The following is a 12,217-nucleotide window of genomic DNA, read 5'->3' as shown; positions in this document are numbered from 1 at the left end:
TTCTTCACAATTAAAGGCATGGAAGGGAAACTAACGGGGCTGGAGAGCCCGCCTTGCTTATGTTTTGCAGATAAAGGAAAATGGAAGGCGATTGTGACCAGCGGGAAGGGCGAACTTCGTGTCATCACCAGCCCTGTTTGTACTGCGGGGAAAATCCTTTCAAATTTGTGATTGCAGGATTTACTTTGCTTTCTGGTATGTGCATAGTGCTGAGCACCCAATGTGTCCAACCAACCCATCAGCACCTTGGACAAAATGTCACTCATTCTCACTTAGAAAGGCACCTTGACACACAGGCCACAGCCCAGCACAGGGTTAGGAGGCACACAAAAATTGGGACTGATTGGCCCTGGTCCCAAGCTTACATAAAACATACAGGAATCATGGGATTAAATTCTAACAAAGGCTTAAATTTGTCAACGGTGGTTATGCATGGGGCAGAGGTGTACTTGGAAAATGAGTGGGGCTGGGATAGCACAAACAGACTTCCACAGCTGCTGGGGAAGGTAGGACAACAAATAAAGGTGGGGTGCAGGGTAATTAATGGATCCACTCACCAGCGAGTAACTCAAATCTCTGTCACTGAAGTAAAAACTAAGAAGAATCAGAAAAAAATCTGTGCTGTGGAGAAATTGGACTGCTGGTACAATTTTACTTTGGTCCAGCCAGTCTTTGTGGTTTGCCTCTGGGCAAACAACAGCGTGGGGCTGTCCTTTAAATTTAAGATCAGCACCACAGCACCCTCCTTTGCTGCCATTAAGATGTCAAAGTGCCATTTTTTGGCCTGGCATGCAGCCTCTTATGCTGAAATTGGCAACCAGCTAAAACTGGAAATTAAATACTCCCAAGAAAGTGTAGCTGACCCAATGGAAATTAATGGCACTGCCGTGACAGTCACAGCCCCTAATGGTCACAAGTGGATCATTCCATTGACCTGCCTCTGTGAGAGCAAAACACTTGATAGATCTGAATTAGATACGGAGGCTTCGTGGTATAATCAGGATTATGGACGCTGCACACACCTGATCATAACCCTCCAGGTGTGGTGTCAAGGAAACCTGAGTGTAGAAATGTCCCCTGAACTTGGAGGAAAGTGGTGCATAGGAGGCCCCGAAGGATTTAAAAAAGAATTTGCCATCACTGCTGTCATGCCCCCTTTTATTTCCAAAATAGGCCCTTATGTAGTGAAGAAAAATCACATCCAGGAGCTGTTGACAGGGCCTGTCCGGTCACTAAAGAAGGTGGTGCTGTCTCTGTCCACTGTTAATATTTCCTCTGTCAGACCACACTGTGCCCCTTTCCTGTCCACTCTGCACACTGGCTGGCTGGCATGGCTCCACAGCCGCTCCCTGCAGGGCACCCGGGCCAGGAGAGACCTGCTGGCCACAGCACTGGGAGGAGGAGGTGCTGGCCTGGGAGTCCTCAACAGCATGAATGCTGAGGTCTTGGCAAACAAGCTGGAGACTGTCACTTCTGGCGTGCAGGGCCTCCTCAAGCCTCTGAATTCATCCCTGTCCAGCCTTGGGATGGGGCAGTGGCTTGTGTCAGAGGTGCTGCCCACCTGGGAACAAATAAGTGAGAAAGACCATCAGGTGCTGTTGCGAGCCCTGGGCGTGGAGCAAAGTAACGTCTCTCTTGCTCTTAGCTGCATCCAGGCCCAGATGTGGGTGCAGAGTGTTGTTGCAGGTATCCTGAGAGACGGTGACAACGGCGTCCTGCCCACTGAGATCCGAAAGATCGTGTGGGACGCGGCCACAGACAAGGAGCGGCAGCTCCAAGCCTGGTGGAGGCTCGTCAACTTCACCCACGACCAGGCCCTCAACGCCGTCATTGCCCACGTCCTCACTGTGGTGGAGGCTCGCATTGAAAAGGTCTACCCCATCGTGGCCCTGGGGGTAAACACAAACGGGTCTGTGGTCTACCCCCTGGACCACCGCATGTGGGCCAGGGTGTCTGATGGGAAGTGGCAGACGGTGGATTTGGAAGCCTGCATTTTGGAGAGGGGGCTGGGATTCATATGTGAAGATGATGCCCTTAAGGCGAGCGATGTGTGCTTTGACACCAAAGAAGGGGAGTGCCACTTTGAGATCAACCCCCAGAGCAGTAACAAAACCATGTTAGTGTATGTAGGGAAAGGCTGCGTGTGCTTCAGAACAACGTGTAAATACGTGCAAATTAATGAAGCTTATAACCAGACTGTGTTTAGCGACTCAAATACGTGTGCTTGCAATGTAGCTACTATTAGAGGCTGTGATTTTGTGTATAAACCACCTGTGTTTACTAGCCAGTTGCTAATCAGAAACTATACCTTGTATCGTAGTATAACCCCGACCCCCATCGGTATGGATTTATCGCTTGTAAAAGAAATGTTAGAGCATGCAGATTTGCAGCAGCTGCTAGAAAATGCCAAGGCCGAAGCTAAAAAGATCCTAATAACAGTTCACCATGATGGTAAAGTTATAAAACAGGTCATGGAACGAATTAAGAGGGCGGGAGAACACCACTGGTGGGAAGTTTTTTTCGGCTGGTCCCCCACGGCCACTGGCATTTTCAACACGCTGCTGCACCCTGTTGTAGTTGTACTGCTAATGCAAATCTGTGTGTGCTTTGCCATGGTAGCCACTTGTTACCGGATGAGGCAGGTGAAAGTCTTCTTTGACACCCAGGTGAAAGAAGCAGGGCAGGCCAAGAGCCTCCTGAAATAGTCAAGGGCAAGACTGGGTTGGCCTCTGTGTTTGCCACCAAGAAGATCTTTTGGCTCCGCTGTTGGCTGCAACCCAGTAGGCGTTGAGCGGTGGGGACACACGCCATGCCAGACCTTGATGAGAGGGATGGCCTTCTCTGTCACCAGAGGGTCATCCAGGAGGGAAGGACTGGCCAGGCAGCCTGCAGATGGCATGAGTCACAGAATGGTTGAGGTTGGAAGGGACCTCTTGAGAGGTTTCATTTAGTCTGAAGCCACCTGCTCAAGCAGAGTCACCTAGAGCAGATTGCCCTGGGCTGTGTTCAGCTGGGCTTTGACCATCTCCACAGATGGAGACTCCACAACCTCTCTGGGCAAACCTGTTTCATTTTTTGGTCACTCTCATAGTAAAGAAGCAAAAGTTAGCATAAGTAACTAGTTTTTGAACTTCCCATCCCCAAATACTAATGCTAAGAAGCTGCTCTTGTGTGATTTAAGAGTCCTTAATCCAGGGACACAGGGGTAAGGAAAGCCAAGGACACTGTCTTTGAGAGGAAAATGTAACACCTGAACTTGGAACAGCACCCTGTGAAGACAGCAGGGGTGTGAACAGCCTCAAAGACTTGGAAAGATGGTAAAAGATGAGCAGAACACAAGACCCTGTAATCAGCATGGACTTCAGGGCACTGAATCCACACAGACTTTTGCAGCACCAACTCCAGGCTCCCAAGACTCCCAGCACGTCTGGCCAGCGGATTGGTGAAATCTTGTTTCTAGAGCCTGGACATCACTGCTTTGCTTTGCTTTGCTTTTCATAGTTGTGCACGTACTCAATAAATCTGTCTGTTAGAGAATGAGCTGTCTGTTCAATCACTGCCTCTCACTCACTTCCCCGGCTTGTACCTTTGGTTACATTGCGAAAGAGAAATCCTGGCAAAAAGGGGAAAAAAAAGTGTTTTATTTTTCTCTTTTATAAGCCTAGGTCTCTCACTTGCTTTTTATCTGCAGAATATTCACTCAAACACAAAGATTTCTGCCTTGGGCTGCAGAATGGGGCTCTGAGCTGATGCACGCTCTCCCCTCTCTCACTCTGCCTCTCCTCACCTGCATCTCTCCCCTGCCTCTGAACACAGAAAGGGCCTCAAAATACACAGAAGGGGCTCTCAAACAATTTTAAAACATGGGCAATTAAAAAAATTAGATTAAACACCTCATTTCCAGCCCATATTCAGTTTCATCTCACATACACTGCACTCTCTGAGAATGGGGCAGGGGGTGGGCGGTTACACAGAAAATATCCCTTTGCAATTCCTTTAACCCAGCAAAAACCAAGTGAAAACTGAGAAATTAATTTAAAACCCACTTTTCACAATCACCAGGCTGAGAAGTGCAAAAACATATAATGTTGCCACAGCATAGGTGTTTTAAAGAAATGCAAAACTTTTTCATAAAGACACTTCCCCTTTAAAAATATGAGCTCATGAAAATATAAATAAATAAATCATCGTCTAAACCCACATAAATCAATTTTTTCCTCCCCAAAAACCACAAATACCCCGCCTTCACCCTTGAGATGGGAGGTTGAATTCTCCCTTCACCCCTCCCACCTGGCTGGGAAAGGTCCCCTCTACACTTTGCTGCTCCCTTCAGTTTCCCCATCACAAAGCCTCACAGAAAAGCACATGGTTATTTTGGTTAAAGCACCTTTCTTACTTGCTAACACCTCCCATGTTTCATGAGAACTAATTTCTCAGTGAATAATTACCCTTTTATACAAAGCCTTTACCCCTTAAACCTCTTTTGGGACTGTGTCGCAGAAAAAGAAACCATAGAAAATTCCCATTATCCACTCTTCAATCCCAAACACGCACAGTGAGTGTTGCCCAGCAGGGATTAGCCCTGGGATGATGGTATAGCCATGGGGAAAGGGGTTCCTACACCTACACAGAGGTTTTAGCCAAGCACAGACCCCTGCACCTGCATCCTCTGCAGCTGCACTGAGCTGCTCCCTCTGCACAGCTGGCTCATTTGTGCATGTGGGTTGGGAAACTTTAGAAAACTAGGAAGTTTTCCCCCCTTTGCTGTCATTTGTTTATCACCACAAACCAAGGAGGGTTGTTTGCACAGTGGCAGCACAACTGCTGTGGCTGTGACACACTTGGGGTTGCAGCCTGGGGGGGCAGGACTTCAGGATTTGTCTGCTTTTCCAGCAGTTTCACCAGGTCCCACAAAAGATTCTGCCCAAACCTGCTTGCTCTTCTGAGTCAAAGGGGTAACACAACTGGATATATTCCCTGGTCTTTTTGTCCCTATCCTCTCTACTTCGGTAGCTCATCTGGGATGTGGGACAGATTATGGTTTGAGTTGATTTTTTTACTTTTCATAGAGTCTCAGAGAAATTCGGTGATGTGCCAGCACTCAGCAGGAAGGGAGATGCTTGATTTATTCCTCACAACAGCCTCAGGAAGTGATTAGATGTACATCAGCCCAGCCAGAAGGGTCATGAATAACTCAGCAGGGAGTTAGTTTACTCTTAGGAGTGGTGAAATGACTGAAGATATCCTGCAGAGGGAATTCTTGTAGGTTCACTCACCTTCTTAATAATAAAACAAAATTGAAACAAATACCAATTTTGAGAGATACCTATCATTAACGTGACTGTTAAATTTGAGAAGGCAAACAAAAGACTAATTAAGAATTAGGCCTTTTACAGCATGGAATAATCAAAATGCCCTCATTCCTCCAGCTGCTCTCAGCATCTTCACCTGTGGATAGGAGTCACAGGTATCTGGAAAGAGAATAGTAAGACATGAAGTTACTTGAAACAGCACAGGCTAGAAAATATGGGGGGAAAAGAATCTGCCTCAAAACCCCTTAAGTTATCCTTCCTCTCCATGAGCAAATGCTGCAGTAAGGCTACAAAGATGCCTGCTTGCCTGTGTTTGCCTAAGCAAATGGCATCAGAAAGTCCATAAAAATTGCTAAAAAAAGAGAAAGAAACAAAGGTTCATTTGTTTTAACAGCACGCCCGCCAATGAAGAAGAAAGCACCACCACAACAGCAGTAGTATGTGTGTCCTCACTTCCTTCACACTTCAGCAGAAACCTCACTGGTAATCTTAACCCAGTTAGGTGCCAGAGCAGTAAAATCATAGTGAAAGGTGTGAGATGAGCATTGGAGAGCGGATAAGGCCACATGGTGAGGTAGAGATGGACACCAGCCTGGGAGGGCTGTCTCAGCCTCCTTTCCTTCTGAAGCTGGTGCTTCTCACTGCTCTGAGCACGGAGGGGAGAGATGAAAAGCTACAGGGCAGGCAGGGGCTGGCTCTGCTCGGGCTGGTGACACAACACCTCCACCACAGAGGTCGGCACCCGGCACCCCTGAACGCGTGTGGTCAGATTTCTTCACTTGTTGAGCTAAGAAAAAAAAAAAAAAAAGAGACTGAAAAGAGCTGTAAACAAACCAGAAGGCAGGCAGTGAACAGTTGACATCACCTCCTCCATCTGATTTAAGAGAGATTTTTCTGAAAGCAAAGCCACTGCCATAAAATCCCCTCATTTTAAGGGTAATTCTAAGGAAATGAGTCCATCCTCTTTAGGCTTCTACCCTTAGAGAGTGACATGGAATAACTGAGCAGGGAAGAGACAGGCACCCCAAGAGTTTTAAAAAAATATCACAGAACTGTAAGTGCTTGAAGAGACACAAATGCCAGCAATGCCAGCTGCTGGTCATTCAGAGGTGGTCCCAAAATGCAGACTTCATTTAAATCTGATGGGATCTGATGCTGTTCAGCAGGGCACAACTCTACCATCGTGGTTTTGATTTCACATCAGCTTCCCAGTTATCTTTCTCCATGATGAGCACAACAGCATGGAGCAGAGATGGAGCTCACTTGTGAAGAAACTGCTGATGCACACTCAAATTTGAACACCACACACAATACAGGTGAAAAAGGTGCCTTCCCAAACAGCCCTGAGGTCTCTGCACCCTGAACACCATGACATGAGCTACTGGGCTCAGGGACCTCTGTGCCTGCACAGATGTTGCTCCTGAAGACAAGCCCAGGTGCTGCCTGTGAGAAACCCACAAGAGCTGAGCCCATGGTGCCCTGACCTGGACTTGCATAAAACTGCAGCACCAAAACTTCTATTGGCCTCTCAGAAGTGGGCAAAAGACCCAAATCTTGAAAGCTGCTGAGAAATCTCACGTTTCAGTTCTCACACACCACTTCGCCCAGACTGAGTGACTCATTTGTCCAGTCAGAAATGCAGTTTCCTGGTGTTGCAGCCACATGGGAGAGTGTAAAGCAAGAGAGGGAGCATTACTGGGGCAAAGCTGAGCAAGGCAGAGCTATTCGTTGAATTTTTTTTAAGCACAGCATAAGAAGATCTGCCTAAGCCACTTCTGGATCTGCCTGAACGAGTCCATGAAGATGCTGAAGAGGGCTGGAGCATCTCTGCTATGGAGACAGGATGAGAGAGCTGGGGATGTTCAGCTTGGAGAAGACTCCAGGGAGACCTTCTAGCACCTTCCACCACCTAAAGAAGCTACACATAGAAACTGATATAATACAGTTCCAAAAGAAACACTTTGAAGGAAAAAGCTCACCTAAATGCAAGAGGTATCACAGCCAATACATTTCTCAGACATCATCATGTTATTGATAACTGCGATTCAGTTTGTGAAGCTTGAATTTATATTGCAGGTGGTTTGGAAACATCCAGCACTTAGCTTTGGGGAAAACAACTTCATTTCAATTTCATGTTAGGTTAGTGGTCAGAACACTGCTGGGAACTGTTCCAGCCTTAATTCTAAGGAATCCTACTTCACTTTAAAGGTGTCTTTTAAATCTCCCCTCTCCTACACAAACAATTTTTCAGTTTTCTCCACAGCTCTCACAGAGAAAAAAACCTACAATGTACTACTTCTTTCACAATCCCCCCACTGAGAATCTAGTTTTATTTCAAACTTTCATATCTCAAGTACTGAAGCAGCAAGGACCTGAGTCTGCCAATGCAGGAAGAAAAGGTCAGTGATCCGAGGATCCGTGGTTTTGCCAGGTGTTGTTAAATATCAATTCTGCAATGAAGCTCAATTGCATGACAAGTGGCACCAGCACATTGTGCAAGGTGGGCTCCCACAGGTGTTCAGGACTTGTGGATATGTCAGTCATCTGTGGATACTTTGATTTAAGATTTAAGCCCACACTCAGTTTTCCACCCGGGAGCACAGTGACTGACAGCACAGTCCTAGGAGCAAATCTGGGCAGGCAGTTTTGTGCGGTGCTCTGAAATCAAAGCAGGATTTTCCTAAATTCAATGGAAATCAACACCTTTACCTTCATTTTGCCAGAAAAAAACCTAACCCAAACAACCAAAACTAAACAACAAACAACAAACAAACCCCCCCAAACCCAACAACAACAAAGAACAAAACAAAACACAAAAAAATCTCACTCAAAACCCCCAAACAACCTAACCTAGTAGAAATAGCACTTCATTGCTTTCAACTGTAAATTGAGCTCTGAAAGGGAGATGAAGAACACTTGGTGCTCCTTTTCTAAAGCTGTCCCACAGATTCATGGCACTGCACTTATTTATAGTTTCCTATTCATTGGGGGGGGGGTTGTGACTAGTTTTGTGACACCTGTTTAAGGGTATAATCAAGAACTATTACAGCTAAAAAAGATACCATGCTTGGCTGCTCAACACCTTGCTCTGAAAACAGAAGCAGGATGGGAAACACATAGAGCTGGAGAGACATCAGTAGATCTGGCAGGGCTCTGACCTCCTCCCTCAGGTCCCTTCCACCATGGGATGTCCAGAAGAACCAGCAACTACAACAGGTTATTGTTAAAAGAGCTGCAGCTGGAAGAGCTCACCTGGCACCACACTTGGGAAACTTGTAAGTCATTGTAGGAGAAGCTTGTGGAAAGAGAATTACAAATCTCCCAGTCCTCATCCTGGTGCTTTCCTCTTGGTGTTCTGGTAGATAAACACAGCCACCAAGCACACTGTCAGCTTCTGTGGTGTGGGATGGCAGTGCTGCCCAGGAACTCCATGCTGAAAAAAGCCCTTAATTTAATTAAGCTGTAATAGTTCTCTGACTTGCTCAAACAGCTGTTTTACACTGTGATCTGGTTCCATGGATAAACAGCATATTTGAGATCCAGCACAAGGCATTGCATTTGGGTGACCTGTAGTGATTTTGGTTGAATTCCCCTCAATCTTTAAGGAAACATGCTTGGAAAAGTTACCAGGTTAGATGTGACAAGGACATGGCTCATAAGCCAACAGTGGGGTTGACTTGGCAGGGGTTTGGTGCTCCCTGTGCCTCTCTGGGACCACAGCCCAAGTTCAGGGCACACAAGGGGACTCAGTGGTTCTCCCTTTCTTTGGTGAGAACCTGCCAGTGTGAGAACAGTTTTTTGCTCACTTCACTCTGAAATGTTCTGTTTCAGTTGTGGACTTTTTCAGGCAGACTGCGAACTCAGATCTTGCCACAAATTATTCACGTACTGCAGCCAGTCATGAAACTGATGTATAAAGAGCTATAAAGGGGAAAACAAACTCTAAAATAGTGACACTATTTTTCACATTCATGGCACTCTTCACAGGGCAGTGAGTGTGACAGCTCTGTTCAGAGAAGAGTCTCTGGGCTCTACTGTGTTCATTGAACAAGCAATTCCACTGCTTGCAGGCATTTTCTGTTATTCCTGCTCCTTCAGAAGGGTGTCTGACCTCCCTCTCATGTTGGATGCCCTTTAGGAGGGTTTCAGCAGTTCTGTTTGTCTGTGAGGGAGAGCAGCAGACAGAGACATAGGGATGTCCAAGGAATGGCAACCTTCAAGAGAAAGGAAGGAAAGTGCCAGCAGCAATCTGCTTTGGGGGCACAGCATGGGCAGGAAAAATCTGCCAGAATCCCTTTCTGCACCACTTGTAGCTGAAACAAGAGGCCTTGGAAGAGCTACTTAATCCAGATGAACCTGGTGAACCAGGGACAGAGCCAGAATTGGAATGCAGAAGTCTTCCATCCAAGCTCAGTTTTGAACAGCAGCTTTAACCTTGGTTTTGTGCTCTGCATGTAAAGTTTTACCTTGTCCTTTATGTATAGAGCAGCTCTTTCAGAGCCAAGCAGCACACAAGTTCTCCAGACAAAGAACAGATCTAAATTTAGTGTTGCTGGGCCTGCAGAGAGGAATGCTCATACCTGCCCTGGACACTGTGGTCTCCAAGGGGTCTTCAGGAAGATCTGAAAGGTTTTCTGCTCATATGTGACAAAGATCTGTGGCTCCATTTGTTTCTCAAATTAGAATTATAATGCTTTGATGGCTTTAATGGGAAGAACAGATTTCATTACTGACATTTGTATCTAAGAAGTGAAAAAATGTATTTAAGGAAAGAGTAAATAACATCATCATTTTCTGTGTTTAATACTTTAAATGTAAAGAACTACTGGCACAAATGTGAAAGGCCAGGAACAAGGAGGTCAGGAAACATGTGAACAATAACCATTAGAAAATTGGTTATTTCTTACCTAAATTAAAGCTATAAGTCACTTCTGCTAGATGAGAATCTGCTATGTCTCATTTGCTGCATTTACATCATAGATGCATCATTTTTAATGGAAATGTGACAAGAGCACTTCATTTGAGGTCTTTTCTTTCATGTTCCACACTAAGAACTTTAGTTTAGAGGACAGCTTCTGCAACCACTTCCCAGTGTGTAGGCAAGCAGAGTATGGAGTTCATGTACACATTTGGGAATGTCCACTGAACAAACAAAACCATTTCCTTGTTCTGCCAAATCATCCCTTTTCAGTATTTTCAGAGATGTTAATCTCCTCCTCCTGACTTCCAAGAGTGCAACTCTTTTCTTAAAAGTGAGTCAATTGGCACTTATTTCTCTCCAATTAGTGTGTTCAGGGTGTACAAGTACATCATGGCCTTTCCATCTGCTGGGAAGTTTTCTAAGTTTTTTTAGACTGACTTCCTAAGAAAAGGAGGTCTATGTGACCATATGAAGCAAGGGTGCCCTAGTAATAAATGACAGTGGCAAAATTTGCACAGCCCTCTGTGACAGAGTGCCAGAAATCCAGAGGAAAGATCAGATCTGAGTGAGAAAAAAAAGCCACTGGAGAAAACAGAGGCATTATCAGTCTCAAATAAAGGCTAGAAGAGTTTAGGAAAGGGAACTGAAACAAGAACCCCATGCACACTTTGACCTTAAAACTGAATTCTCATGGACCTTGGGGCTGAGGTTCCTGGGACTTCCGACCAATGAATTGCTACTGGCACCTCCATGTCCCTGCTCAGCTTTGTTTAGTTAAGTTTGTCTGTTGGAGGATGGACTAAACTACTTGACAGCTCAGGTTCTGACTACCTAGATTTATAATTTAGCAGTAGCATAAAAAAATATAGAGCCAAGATTGCAATCAACCACAAAATACAAATTCAAAAAGAAACCAGAAATAAAAAGCAGACTACATTATTTTTCAGGGCTTTTCAACCTTCCTCTTATACTCACAAACCTAAAACGAAGAGAAATCAGACAGAATTCAAGGTTTTGAGGGCTCTGGTCTCTACTCTATCCCACAGCACAACAGCCCACAACAGAAAGCTTCAGTTGGGCAGATTCACTGAGCACAGAGTTCAGCACAGGTGGCTCTTCAAACAGACTCACCCTGGGGAAGGCACAGTCGGAGTGGTGCAAACCAACAATGTCATGGCTTTCAGATCCCACATCAAGGCTTACAGAAGCTTTCCTGTGACCTGAATACAATGAGAGAGACACTAAACAGCCTCTTATGAAATTGGTTTTAAATTACCAGTTTTCAGAACTTCAGTGTATTTAATCAGTCCAGCAGCTTTCAGTACGATGTCACACAGGCTTCAGGTCCTCTGCACAAGCCCTGCTCTGAACGCTGCAGGCAGACTATGCAATTCCCCTTTCCCTGCCTACCCCAGGCCATTGTTAAACCCAATAATTCTTTTACCCCAAGAGAGAAACAGCCTCAAAAACAAAGACACAGGATTCAAAGTATTTGCCTCCCTTTTGGAACCTCCAGGATTCACTCTGCTCATGTTTTCTTGCATGTTCATAGGTTGATGATTAACATATTTGACATGAAACAGGCAGGGTTCCCAAGCAGTAACTTGGCTGGGGAAGGCAGAGCAGCACCTCGAGCAGGGCAAGGTCACTTGCTTTGATGCAGCTCCTGGCACTCCCCTGCTGTTCCCTTAGCAAACAGCACGGGAGCTCAGCTCCAGCTTTGCCAATGTCACACGGCCAAGCACAGCCTCACCTGCCTCCCTGAGCCCAAACAAGGCCAGGACACCCTGATCCACAAAGGGGGACAGCAGCAGCAGCTGCTGAGGTTGGTTGGAAGCACAGCGACTTCAGAAGTGCTGGGTAACCACTTTTAAAAACCCTGATCTGGTATAATTTCAGCTTCAAACCACATGAAAAAAAAAAATGTACAAACACGCATAGCATTTTTCTTTTTATTTCTGTGCAGTTACCAGATTTTTAGGCA

This window comes from Zosterops lateralis (assembly GCF_965231275.1).
Source record: "Zosterops lateralis genome assembly, chromosome: 5".
In the NCBI taxonomy this organism is placed as follows: Eukaryota; Metazoa; Chordata; class Aves; order Passeriformes; family Zosteropidae; genus Zosterops; species Zosterops lateralis.
The sequence above is the reverse complement of the archived record's forward strand: the minus strand, read 5'-3'. Positions refer to the sequence as shown.